The following is a 9,527-nucleotide window of genomic DNA, read 5'->3' on the forward strand; positions in this document are numbered from 1 at the left end:
CGATAAAAATGATACCTCACTTGTGTGGGTAGGCCTAGCGCCGGCGACAGGAAACACCCCAAAGCGCAACATGGACACATCCAAAATTTTGGAAGAAAACAGAGGTGTTTTTTGCGAAGTGATTACCTGTAGATTTTGGCCTCTAGCTCAGCCGGCACCTAAGGAAACCTACCAAACCTGTGCATTTCTGAAAACTAGAGACCTAGGGGAATCCAAGATGGGGTGACTTGCGGGGCTCGGACCAGGTTCTGTTACCCAGAATCCTTTGCAAACCTCAAAATTTGGCTTAAAAAAACACATGTTCCTCACATTTCTGTGGCAGAAAGTTCTGGAATCTAAGAGGAGCTACAAATTTCCTTCCACCCAGCGTTCCCCCAAGTCTCCCGATAAAAATGATACCTCACTTGTGTGGGTAGGCCTAGCGCCGGCGACAGGAAACACCCCAAAGCGCAACGTGGCCACATCCAAAATTTTGGAAGAAAACACAGGTGTTTTTTGCGAAGTGCCTACCTGTAGATTTTGGCCTCTACCTCAGCCGGCACCTAGGGAAACCTACCAAACCTGTGCATTTCTGAAAACTAGAGACCTAGGGGAATCCAAGATGGGGTGACTTGCGGGGCTCGGACCAGGTTCTGTTACCCAGAATCCTTTGCAAACCTCAAAATTTGGCTAAAAAAACACATGTTCCTCACATTTCTGTGGCAGAAAGTTCTGGAATCTGAGAGGAGCCACAAATTTCCTTCCACCCAGCGTTCCCCCAAGTCTCCCGATAAAAATGATACCTCACTTGTGTGGGTAGGCCTAGCCCCGGCGACAGGAAACACCGCAAAGCGCAACGTGGACACATCCAAAATTTTGGAAGAAAACAGAGGTGTTTTTTGCGAAGTGCCTACCTGTAGATTTTGGCCTCTAGCTCAGCCGGCACCTAGGGAAACCTACCAAACCTGTGCATTTCTGAAAACTAGAGACCTAGGGGAATCCAAGATGGGGTGACTTGCGGGGCTCGGACCAGGTTCTGTTACCCAGAATCCTTTGCAAACCTCAAAATTTGGCTAAAAAAACACATGTTCCTCACATTTCTGTGGCAGAAAGTTCTGGAATCTGAGAGGAGCCACAAATTTCCTTCCACCCAGCGTTCCCCCAAGTCTCCCGATAAAAATGATACCTCACTTGTGTGGGTAGGCCTAGCCCCGGCGACAGGAAACACCGCAAAGCGCAACGTGGACACATCCAAAATTTTGGAAGAAAACAGAGGTGTTTTTTGCGAAGTGCCTACCTGTAGATTTTGGCCTCTAGCTCAGCCGGCACCTAGGGAAACCTACCAAACCTGTGCATTTCTGAAAACTAGAGACCTAGGGGAATCCAAGATGGGGTGACTTGCGGGGCTCGGACCAGGTTCTGTTACCCAGAATCCTTTGCAAACCTCAAAATTTGGCTAAAAAAACACATGTTCCTCACATTTCTGTGGCAGAAAGTTCTGGAATCTGAGAGGAGCCACAAATTTCCTTCCACCCAGCGTTCCCCCAAGTCTCCCGATAAAAATGATACCTCACTTGTGTGGGTAGGCCTAGCCCCGGCGACAGGAAACACCGCAAAGCGCAACGTGGACACATCCAAAATTTTGGAAGAAAACAGAGGTGTTTTTTGCGAAGTGCCTACCTGTAGATTTTGGCCTCTAGCTCAGCCGGCACCTAGGGAAACCTACCAAACCTGTGCATTTCTGAAAACTAGAGACCTAGGGGAATCCAAGATGGGGTGACTTGCGGGGCTCGGACCAGGTTCTGTTACCCAGAATCCTTTGCAAACCTCAAAATTTGGCTAAAAAAACACATGTTCCTCACATTTCTGTGGCAGAAAGTTCTGGAATCTGAGAGGAGCCACAAATTTCCTTCCACCCAGCGTTCCCCCAAGTCTCCCGATAAAAATGATACCTCACTTGTGTGGGTAGGCCTAGCCCCGGCGACAGGAAACACCGCAAAGCGCAACGTGGACACATCCAAAATTTTGGAAGAAAACAGAGGTGTTTTTTGCGAAGTGCCTACCTGTAGATTTTGGCCTGTAGCTCAGCCGGCACCTAGGGAAACCTACCAAACCTGTGCATTTCTGAAAGCTAGAGACCTAGGGGAATCCAAGGAGGGGTGACTTGCGGGGCTCGGACCAGGTTCTGTTACCCAGAATCCTTTGCAAACCTCAAAATTTGGCTTAAAAAAACACATGTTCCTCACATTTCTGTGGCAGAAAGTTCTGGAATCTAAGAGGAGCTACAAATTTCCTTCCACCCAGCGTTCCCCCAAGTCTCCCGATAAAAATGATACCTCACTTGTGTGGGTAGGCCTAGCGCCGGCGAGAGGAAACACTCCAAAGCGCAACGTGGACACATCCAAAATTTTGGAAGAAAACAGAGGTGTTTTTTGCGAAGTGCCTACCTGTAGATTTTGGCCTCTACCTCAGCCGGCACCTAGGGAAACCTACCAAACCTGTGCATTTCTGAAAAGTAGAGACCTAGGGGAATCCAAGATGGGGTGACTTGCGGGGCTCAGACCAGGTTCTGTTACCCAGAATCCTTTGCAAACCTCAAAATTTGGCTAAAAAAACACATGTTCCTCACATTTCTGTGGCAGAAAGTTCTGGAATCTGAGAGGAGCCACAAATTTCCTTCCACCCAGCGTTCCCCCAAGTCTCCCGATAAAAATGATACCAACTTGTGTGGGTAGGCCTAGCGCCGGCGACAGGAAACACCCCAAAGCGCAACGTGGACACATCCAAAATTTTGGAAGAAAACAGAGGTGTTTTTTGCGAAGTGCCTACCTGTAGATTTTGGCCTCTAGCTCAGCCGGCACCTAGGGAACCCTACCAAACCTGTGCATTTCTGAAAACTAGAGACCTAGGGGAATCCAAGGAGGGGTGACTTGCGGGCTTGGACCAGGTTCTGTTACCCAGAATCCTTTGCAAACCTCAAAATTTGGCTAAAAAACACATGTTCCTCACATTTCTGTGGCAGAAAGTTCTGGAATCTGAGAGGAGCCACAAATTTCCTTCCACCCAGCGTTCCCCCAAGTCTCCCGATAAAAATGATACCTCACTTGTGTGGGTAGGCCTAGCGCCGGCGACAGGAAACACCCCAAAGCACAACGTGGACACATCCAAAATTTTGGAAGAAAACAGAGGTGTTTTTTGCGAAGTGCCTACCTGTAGATTTTGGCCTCTAGCTCAGCCGGCACCTAGGGAAACCTACCAAACCTGTGCATTTCTGAAAACTAGAGACCTAGGGGAATCCAAGATGGGGTGATTTGCGGGGCTCGGACCAGGTTCTGTTACCCAGAATCCTTTGCAAACCTCAAAATTTGGCTAAAAAAACACATGTTCCTCACATTTCTGTGGCAGAAAGTTCTGGAATCTGACAGGAGCCACAAATTTCCTTCCACCCAGCGTTCCCCCAAGTCTCCCGATAAAAATGATACCAACTTGTGTGGGTAGGCCTAGCGCCGGCGACAGGAAACACCCCAAAGCGCAACGTGGACACATCCAAAATTTTGGAAGAAAACAGAGGTGTTTTTTGCGAAGTGCCTACCTGTAGATTTTGGCCTCTAGCTCAGCCGGCACCTAGGGAAACCTACCAAACCTGTGCATTTCTGAAAACTAGAGACCTAGGGGAATCCAAGGAGGGGTGACTTGCTTGGCTCGGACCAGGTTCTGTTACCCAGAATCCTTTGCAAACCTCAAAATTTGGCTAAAAAACACATGTTCCTCACATTTCTGTGGCAGAAAGTTCTGGAATCTGAGAGGAGCCACAAATTTCCTTCCACCCAGCGTTCCCCCCAAGTCTCCCGATAAAAATGATACCTCACTTGTGTGGGTAGGCCTAGCGCCGGCGACAGGAAACACCCCAAAGCGCAACGTGGACACATCCAAAATTTTGGAAGAAAACAGAGGTGTTTTTTGCGAAGTGCCTACCTGTAGATTTTGGCCTCTAGCTCAGCCGGCACCTAGGGAAACCTACCAAACCTGTGCATTTCTGAAAACTAGAGACCTAGGGGAATCCAAGGAGGGGTGACTTGCGGGGCTCGGACCAGGTTCTGTTACCCAGAATCCTTTGCAAACCTCAAAATTTGGCTAAAAAAAACACATGTTCCTCACATTTCTGTGGCAGAAAGTTCTGGAATCTGAGAGGAGACACAAATTTCCTTCCACCCAGCGTTCCCCCAAGTCTCCCGATAAAAATGATACCTCACTTGTGTGGGTAGGCCTAGCGCCGGCGACAGGAAACACCCCAAAGCGCAACATGGACACATCCAAAATTTTGGAAGAAAACAGAGGTGTTTTTTGCGAAGTGATTACCTGTAGATTTTGGCCTCTAGCTCAGCCGGCACCTAAGGAAACCTACCAAACCTGTGCATTTCTGAAAACTAGAGACCTAGGGGAATCCAAGATGGGGTGACTTGCGGGGCTCGGACCAGGTTCTGTTACCCAGAATCCTTTGCAAACCTCAAAATTTGGCTTAAAAAAACACATGTTCCTCACATTTCTGTGGCAGAAAGTTCTGGAATCTAAGAGGAGCTACAAATTTCCTTCCACCCAGCGTTCCCCCAAGTCTCCCGATAAAAATGATACCTCACTTGTGTGGGTAGGCCTAGCGCCGGCGACAGGAAACACCCCAAAGCGCAACGTGGCCACATCCAAAATTTTGGAAGAAAACACAGGTGTTTTTTGCGAAGTGCCTACCTGTAGATTTTGGCCTCTACCTCAGCCGGCACCTAGGGAAACCTACCAAACCTGTGCATTTCTGAAAACTAGAGACCTAGGGGAATCCAAGGAGGGGTGACTTGCGGGGCTCGGACCAGGTTCTGTTACCCAGAATCCTTTGCAAACCTCAAAATTTGGCTAAAAAAACACATGTTCCTCACATTTCTGTGGCAGAAAGTTCTGGAATCTGACAGGAGCCACAAATTTCCTTCCACCCAGCGTTCCCCCAAGTCTCCCGATAAAAATGATACCAACTTGTGTGGGTAGGCCTAGCGCCGGCGACAGGAAACACCCCAAAGCGCAACGTGGACACATCCAAAATTTTGGAAGAAAACAGAGGTGTTTTTTGCGAAGTGCCTACCTGTAGATTTTGGCCTCTAGCTCAGCCGGCACCTAGGGAAACCTACCAAACCTGTGCATTTCTGAAAACTAGAGACCTAGGGGAATCCAAGGAGGGGTGACTTGCTTGGCTCGGACCAGGTTCTGTTACCCAGAATCCTTTGCAAACCTCAAAATTTGGCTAAAAAACACATGTTCCTCACATTTCTGTGGCAGAAAGTTCTGGAATCTGAGAGGAGCCACAAATTTCCTTCCACCCAGCGTTCCCCCCAAGTCTCCCGATAAAAATGATACCTCACTTGTGTGGGTAGGCCTAGCGCCGGCGACAGGAAACACCCCAAAGCGCAACGTGGACACATCCAAAATTTTGGAAGAAAACAGAGGTGTTTTTTGCGAAGTGCCTACCTGTAGATTTTGGCCTCTAGCTCAGCCGGCACCTAGGGAAACCTACCAAACCTGTGCATTTCTGAAAACTAGAGACCTAGGGGAATCCAAGGAGGGGTGACTTGCGGGGCTCGGACCAGGTTCTGTTACCCAGAATCCTTTGCAAACCTCAAAATTTGGCTAAAAAAAACACATGTTCCTCACATTTCTGTGGCAGAAAGTTCTGGAATCTGAGAGGAGCCACAAATTTCCTTCCACCCAGCGTTCCCCCAAGTCTCCCGATAAAAATGATACCTCACTTGTGTGGGTAGGCCTAGCGCCGGCGACAGGAAACACCCCAAAGCGCAACATGGACACATCCAAAATTTTGGAAGAAAACAGAGGTGTTTTTTGCGAAGTGATTACCTGTAGATTTTGGCCTCTAGCTCAGCCGGCACCTAAGGAAACCTACCAAACCTGTGCATTTCTGAAAACTAGAGACCTAGGGGAATCCAAGATGGGGTGACTTGCGGGGCTCGGACCAGGTTCTGTTACCCAGAATCCTTTGCAAACCTCAAAATTTGGCTTAAAAAAACACATGTTCCTCACATTTCTGTGGCAGAAAGTTCTGGAATCTAAGAGGAGCTACAAATTTCCTTCCACCCAGCGTTCCCCCAAGTCTCCCGATAAAAATGATACCTCACTTGTGTGGGTAGGCCTAGCGCCGGCGACAGGAAACACCCCAAAGCGCAACGTGGCCACATCCAAAATTTTGGAAGAAAACACAGGTGTTTTTTGCGAAGTGCCTACCTGTAGATTTTGGCCTCTACCTCAGCCGGCACCTAGGGAAACCTACCAAACCTGTGCATTTCTGAAAACTAGAGACCTAGGGGAATCCAAGATGGGGTGACTTGCGGGGCTCGGACCAGGTTCTGTTACCCAGAATCCTTTGCAAACCTCAAAATTTGGCTAAAAAACACATGTTCCTCACATTTCTGTGGCAGAAAGTTCTGGAATCTGAGAGGAGCCACAAATTTCCTTCCAACCAGCGTTCCCCCAAGTCTCCCGATAAAAATGATACCTCACTTGTGTGGGTAGGCCTAGCCCCGGCGACAGGAAACACCGCAAAGCGCAACGTGGACACATCCAAAATTTTGGAAGAAAACAGAGGTGTTTTTTGCGAAGTGCCTACCTGTAGATTTTGGCCTCTAGCTCAGCCGGCACCTAGGGAAACCTACCAAACCTGTGCATTTCTGAAAACTAGAGACCTAGGGGAATCCAAGATGGGGTGACTTGCGGGGGCTCGGACCAGGTTCTGTTACCCAGAATCCTTTGCAAACCTCAAAATTTGGCTAAAAAAACACATGTTCCTCACATTTCTGTGGCAGAAAGTTCTGGAATCTGAGAGGAGCCACAAATTTCCTTCCACCCAGCGTTCCCCCAAGTCTCCCGATAAAAATGATACCTCACTTGTGTGGGTAGGCCTAGCGCCGGCGACAGGAAACACCCCAAAGCGCAACGTGGACACATCCAAAATTTTGGAAGAAAACAGAGGTGTTTTTTGCGAAGTGCCTACCTGTAGATTTTGGCCTCTAGCTCAGCCGGCACCTACGGAAACCTACCAAACCTGTGCATTTCTGAAAACTAGAGACCTAGGGGAATCCAAGATGGGGTGACTTGCGGGGCTCGGACCAGGTTCTGTTACCCAGAATCCTTTGCAAACCTCAAAATTTGGCTAAAAAAACACATGTTCCTCACATTTCTGTGGCAGAAAGTTCTGGAATCTGAGAGGAGCCACAAATTTCCTTCCACCCAGCGTTCCCCCAAGTCTCCCGATAAAAATTATACCTCACTTGCGTGGGTAGGCCTAGCGCCCGCGACAGGAAACACCCCAAAGCGCAACGTGGACACATCCAAAATTTTGGAAGAAAACAGAGGTGTTTTTTGCGAAGTGCCTACCTGTAGATTTTGGCCTCTAGCTCAGCCGGCACCTAGGGAAACCTACCAAACCTGTGCATTTCTGAAAAATAGAGACCTAGGGGAATCCAAGGAGGGGTGACTTGCGGGGCTCGGACCAGGTTCTGTTACCCAGAATCCTTTGCAAACCTCAAAATTTGGCTAAAAAACACATGTTCCTCACATTTCTGTGGCAGAAAGTTCTGGAATCTGAGAGGAGCCACAAATTTCCTTCCACCCAGCGTTCCCCCAAGTCTCCCGATAAAAATGATACCTCACTTGTGTGGGTAGGCCTAGCGCCGGCGACAGGAAACACCCCAAAGCGCAACATGGACACATCCAAAATTTTGGAAGAAAACAGAGGTGTTTTTTGCGAAGTGCCTACCTGTAGATTTTGGCCTCTAGCTCAGCCGGCACCTAAGGAAACCTACCAAACCTGTGCATTTCTGAAAACTAGAGACCTAGGGGAATCCAAGATGGGGTGACTTGCGGGGCTCGGACCAGGTTCTGTTACCCAGAATCCTTTGCAAACCTCAAAATTTGGCTTAAAAAAACACATGTTCCTCACATTTCTGTGGCAGAAAGTTCTGGAATCTGAGAGGAGCCACAAATTTCCTTCCACCCAGCGTTCCCCCAAGTCTCCCGATAAAAATTATACCTCACTTGCGTGGGTAGGCCTAGCGCCGGCGACAGGAAACACCCCAAAGCGCAACGTGGACACATCCAAAATTTTGGAAGAAAACAGAGGTGTTTTTTGCGAAGTGCCTACCTGTAGAATTTGGCCTCTAGCTCAGCCGGCACCTAGTGAAACCTACCAAACCTGTGCATTTCTGTAAACTAGAGACCTAGGGGAATCCAAGGAGGGGTGACTTGCGGGGCTCGGACCAGGTTCTGTTACCCAGAATCCTTTGCAAACCTCAAAATTTGGCTAAAAAAACACATGTTCCTCACATTTCTGTGGCAGAAAGTTCTGGAATCTGAGAGGAGCCTCAAATTTCCTTCCACCCAGCGTTCCCCCAAGTCTCCCGATAAAAATGATACCTCGCTTGTGTGGGTAGGCCTAGCGCCGGCGACAGGAAACACCCCAAAGCGCAACATGGACACATCCAAAATTTTGGAAGAAAACAGAGGTGTTTTTTGCGAAGTGCCTACCTGTAGATTTTGGCCTCTAGCTCAGCCGGCACCTAAGGAAACCTACCAAACCTGTGCATTTCTGAAAACTAGAGACCTAGGGGAATCCAAGATGGGGTGACTTGCGGGGCTCGGACCAGGTTCTGTTACCCAGAATCCTTTGCAAACCTCAAAATTTGGCTTAAAAAAACACATGTTCCTCACATTTCTGTGGCAGAAAGTTCTGGAATCTAAGAGGAGCTACAAATTTCCTTCCACCCAGCGTTCCCCCAAGTCTCCCGATAAAAATGATACCTCACTTGTGTGGGTAGGCCTAGCGCCGGCGACAGGAAACACCCCAAAGCGCAACGTGGCCACATCCAAAATTTTGGAAGAAAACAGAGGTGTTTTTTGCGAAGTGCCTACCTGTAGATTTTGGCCTCTACCTCAGCCGGCACCTAGGGAAACCTACCAAACCTGTGCATTTCTGAAAACTAGAGACCTAGGGGAATCCAAGATGGGGTGACTTGCGGGGCTCGGACCAGGTTCTGTTACCCAGAATCCTTTGCAAACCTCAAAATTTGGCTAAAAAAACACATGTTCCTCACATTTCTGTGGCAGAAAGTTCTGGAATCTGAGAGGAGCCACAAATTTCCTTCCACCCAGCGTTCCCCCAAGTCTCCCGATAAAAATGATACCAACTTGTGTGGGTAGGCCTAGCGCCGGCGACAGGAAACACCCCAAAGCGCAACGTGGACACATCCAAAATTTTGGAAGAAAACAGAGGTGTTTTTTGCGAAGTGCCTACCTGTAGATTTTGGCCTCTAGCTCAGCCGGCACCTACGGAAACCTACCAAACCTGTGCATTTCTGAAAACTAGAGACCTAGGGGAATCCAAGGAGGGGTGACTTGCGGGGCTCGGACCAGGTTCTGTTACCCAGAATCCTTTGCAAACCTCAAAATTTGGCTAAAAAACACATGTTCCTCACATTTCTGTGGCAGAAAGTTCTGGAATC

This window comes from Pleurodeles waltl, chromosome 8 (genome assembly GCF_031143425.1).
Source record: "Pleurodeles waltl isolate 20211129_DDA chromosome 8, aPleWal1.hap1.20221129, whole genome shotgun sequence".
Classification (NCBI taxonomy): Eukaryota; Metazoa; Chordata; class Amphibia; order Caudata; family Salamandridae; genus Pleurodeles; species Pleurodeles waltl.